Here is a 4,715-nt window from a genome sequence, read left to right as displayed (position 1 = left end):
TTTTCGAAAAATGCATGAAATGCCTAGAAATTGAAATTTGAAATCGTACTCGAATTTGTATTTGTAAAGCTCGCTTTTCGACATTCTTTCACGAGGTTTGGGAGCGTCCTTCCAGATTCAAAAATAGACTAACTCCCAACACGAAAAGTTGAGCAAAAGTGGGCAACAAGCCATTCTGAGCCACTGTCCTGGATGCAGGCAGTGGCGTTGGGCACAGGTGGCTGCGCCTGGCGCCAGTGCTGGCATCCAGTACTTAAGCAGATCAGTGGCTTGCTGCTCGAAATCTGCTCGCATTTTCGAAATTGAAATTAGAAGGTCCCTAGTGGAGTCGCCAGAATTGTAGGGGGTGTTTTAGGTCGCATCGCAAGTATGCTCTTTCCCTACATGGGGCCGTTTTTTTTAGAAAACCATTGTATTTTTGTACCTCGAAGGAGTCGCCGCCAAACATTATTTAAAGTCTCGTTTGGAAAGACCGCAAGTGACTCTATTTTGGATAAGACTTTGAATCCTCGAAACGGATGGGTGAGATCCGGGCACGGGAACGAGATGCTTATTCCGCGAGCTTTAGAAATTATTCAAGTACGTGACATAGCATTTTCGAAAATATACCCTAGATTAGACTATGTGGGTTTGAATTTTAGAGAAAATAGAATCTCTAATTGTATGGTGGTCACTTTGCTTTAAAGGTAATTTAAGGGAACCTAAGATCGGTTTGTCCAAAAAATTATCTTTGTTAAGCGTGATGTAACCTTGCATTTTGTTGTATTTAGCATGTATGGTGATGAAAGCAATAAAGCAAATAAAGCAACATCACAATAGTAAATAAGTGCGGAATTAGTAAATACAAGACCCCCTAGAAACGGACTAGGGAGTAGGTCCACATTGCCTAGAAGGACTAGGCAAGTAAAGATGCGGAATTGAAATGCGGAATTGAAAGTGCGATATTGAAATTGCGGAATTGAAAGTACGATATTGAAATTGCGGTATTGAAAGGTGCATAATTGAAATTGCAATATTGAAAGGTGCATAATTGAAATTGCGATATTGAAATTTGTACTTGGGCACATGAGATTCGAACGCCAAGCGGCTCCTTAAAAATAAGTGCGCCCGACACGAATTCAAAGCCAAAAATCTCAACTTGGGAGAAGTTGCTCATCCCAAAGTATCCTAGATTTTGCATATAGAACTTGAAATATTGAAACTTGAACTTGAAATATTGAAACTTAAGAGACTTGAATCTCAAAGATCGGGCCTTTTAATGTTGAAAAGGTTAGATCTTTGATGTGCTCTTACTTTGAAAGGATCCTAGTTTAGGGAAGTAGTCATGAGCAACCCTAAACATTGTGGGATCTTGAAATTTGAAAACTTGAACTTGTATATTGCAAAATGGAGTCTTAAATCTCAAAAGATTAAACCTTTAGAAACTAAAAAGGTGTCATCTTTGATTACTCCATACTTGAAAGTGATTCTAGTTCAAAGAAGTGATTGCAAACAACTTTGAACATCCTTGAATCTTGAAAGTTTGCATTTTTGTATTTTGAAAAGTTTGGATTTTCAAAAGATGTATGATTGTTGCAAGTGATATTTTTAGTAGTAAAAATGCCAACTTGCTAATCATTTTTGAAATCGGAAAATCAAAGATAAATGATTGAATATTTTGGGATTCGGAATTACCTATTTAGGTTTAGGCAAGAATTCCTTTTAGAGCTCCCAATTTCTTACAACTTGATCAAGTTTGTATGTGTTTTTGAAGGATTTTTGGACTTGAATTTAAGGCGTAAGTTTTGTATTACGATGTTGTATATTGAAGCTGCCTCTTTCTAAATGCTGGAAATTAGGGGGATTTTATAGGAAAAATGGCTGCAAAATGCCATCCATTGCCAGCGCAGCACGCCAAACCAGCGCCCAGCGCTGGTGACGTGGCATGAGTGCTGCCAAAACAAGGACGCGGGCTCCGTCCTTGATTTGTCTTGTATTGATGTACCTTCGTACGAATAGTACGATGCTTGGCACATAGTGTTTTCTTGGAGGTTAAGACTTGATTTTGGGTAAAAAAGCAAGCCATTTCTGGTTTTGAATTCCGGTTGTACGGGATGGGGCCCGGCTTGCTCGGTTTTGTGGGTCGGCGCCTGAATTTGACTTGCCTTATATGATTTTGAGTGGAAAAGGCTTAGTAAAACCAATGGAATGGTCTACTAGATGAGATTGTACTTGGATTTTGAAATTAGGTTTTGAAAACTGTATCTTGTACCGAGTTCCGAAAGGGGAACGGCCTCGGGGATTTGATTTTGGATCTTGTATTTTGGAGATGTTCTTAGCCATTGGGATTGCTGCACGGAGTTGCTCCAACCGCCTAGTAAGGATAATGGTATCGTCATCATCACAGAGGGGAGACACAGATTAGGTGTCTACAGGTTGACCATAGGAAGCTTGGCCTTGATAGCCTTGCGCCCTATAGTTACCCTGACCTTGATTATCAAACCCTCCTCCTTGGCCATGGCCTCGGTAGGATCCACCTTGATAAGCATGCATAGGAGGGCCTCTAGGTGCTTGTGTATTAAAGCTTTGGTTCGAGGGACCATCATATCTAGGCCTCTCATTCATAGCATTTGCATATTCCACATCAAATTCTTGCTCATAAGGAGAGCCATGTTCAACATATGAGACATTATGCAATAAATGGCACATGCTAGGGAAGTGACCATGCTCACCACAAATATCACAAAAAGATGTATCAAGAGGCATTGTGTTGTAGGAACTAACCTTTCCCTTCCCCTTAGTGAGAAGGGTGGCCGATGGTGGCGGAATCGTTGATGGAGATGGTGGTTGACTCGGAGCATTCTCAAGTTTCTCAAGTCTTGAGCTAAGCTTTTCAATGATATTGGCTTGCTCCAAAGCGATAGTCGAACCCTTGCCATATTCATACTTCCCCTTGCTATCATAATTCCTAGTCCCCACATGCCATGCTTGGTAGGTTTGCATGACATCTTCTATTATCTCCTCAATTTGGTCCTCCGTCTTATTCATGATTGGACCACCCGCCCCCGCATCAAGACTTGTTTTGGAGGTTGGGCTAAGTCCCAAGTAGAAAGTTTGTAGGAGGAGCCACTTACGGATTCCGTGATGAGGACACTCCCTTTGGTATTCCTTAAATCAATCCCAAGCCTCAAATAGGGATTCATCAAGCTTTTGCTCAAAGGATTGAATTTTGTGCCGATACTCCGTCGTTTTCCCATGCGAGTAGAACTTACTAAGGAATGCACTTGTCACTTCGTTCCAAGTCCTTAGTGAATTTGGCTTGAACTCCTTGTCAAGCCAATCACTAGCTCGCCCCAATAGAGAAAACCGGAATAGCTTCAACCTAACATATTCTGAAGTCACCCCGTTGTGCTTAATAGTATCACAATTGAAGGAAATAATGCCCTTGGTCCAAGTATGCATTCTATGTTAAGTCTAATAAATGCGGTTCAGTATTAATTAACAAGTTAATAAATCAGTGAGATCAAGTGAGCTGAATGCCTAGCTAGAGGCCGCTTCAGTTCAAGTGAAATTAATGATATTAATCCACAGCTTACTCTTGACTGAACCCGTAGGGTCACACAAATAGTACGTAAACGGATCAAGTATTTAATGGCATTAAATACTCCATCTATGGATATTCGGAATCGACGGATCTTGGTTTCAGTGGGAGCTGAGATCGTCACAGGCAAGAAATGAATACTCCGGAAACGATGATATTGCCGGAAACGGAAATATGGATCGTATCGGAAATATAAATATTATCCAAGTCGTAGATGTTGCCAGAAACGGAAACATGGTACGTATCGGAAAATATTATCGGAAATGGAAATATTGCCAGAATCGGAAATATTGCCGGAAACGGAAATATTGTCAGAATCGGAAATATTATCGGAATCGGAAAATAATTCCGGAAACGGAAATATTAAATATTTGTTCGAAACGGAAATTGATTCCGGAATCGGAAATATTAAATATTGTTCGTATCGGAAAGGAATTCCGGAATCGGGAATTTAATCGGAAGCGTATCGTACGAATTAGCATCGGACGAGGCCCGCTAGACGAAGGCCCAGCACGAAGCCAGGCCGTCGCCCAGCGAGCCAACGCACACCATCGCACGCCAAGCCTCGACCAGGCCCAGCGCAAGGCCAGGCCCAGCCAAGGCCTTGGGCGCGCGCGCGGAGCACAGCAGTGGGCCGAGCGCTGTGCGCCTAGCGTGGGCCGCAAGGCTTGCGCGGGTGTACGGTGCTCGTGCAATGCTTGTGCGGGAATCCTGAAGCAATCGGGATTCGAAGTGTGATTAAATCCTAAAACTATTAGATAATGATTATTTAATTAGAGTCCTAGTAGGGTTATAATTAAATAAATTAGTATCCTAATAGGATTCCAAAACCCTTTCCATAACTCTATAAATAGGTGCCTAGGGTCACATATTTTCATAGATTATTCAAGTATTCAAAGTGAGTTTTTGAGAGAAAATTCAGACACATTCCTTGACTATAAGTGCCGAAAATCTTTAGTACCTTAAGGGCGATTCTAGTTGGTCAATCTTAAGGCGGATCCGGACGTGCTGTGGACTATCTACGGAGGGACGACACTTGGAGTCCTAAAGACTTGTTCTTGTTCGGTTCGGGCGCACCTAGGGAAGGCACGCAACAAAGAGTATGCTTCTAGACTATGCTATATGATTATGTGTA

The 4,715-nt window shown here is 41.8% G+C and overlaps 1 non-coding gene across 1 annotated transcript; it reads left to right on the top strand.

Annotated features, from left to right (window-relative positions):
• The first annotated feature begins 3,115 nt into the window (after nucleotides 1–3,115).
• Nucleotides 3,116–3,221, top strand: LOC130460240 (small nucleolar RNA R71). Its single transcript, XR_008920174.1, has one exon. It is a non-coding gene; the product is annotated as a small nucleolar RNA R71 (small nucleolar RNA).
• The last annotated feature ends 1,494 nt before the right edge of the window (nucleotides 3,222–4,715 follow it).

This window comes from Spinacia oleracea, chromosome 4 (assembly GCF_020520425.1).
Source record: "Spinacia oleracea cultivar Varoflay chromosome 4, BTI_SOV_V1, whole genome shotgun sequence".
NCBI lineage: Eukaryota > Viridiplantae > Streptophyta > Magnoliopsida > Caryophyllales > Amaranthaceae > Spinacia > Spinacia oleracea.
The sequence above is the reverse complement of the archived record's forward strand: the minus strand, read 5'-3'. Positions and strand labels throughout refer to the sequence as shown.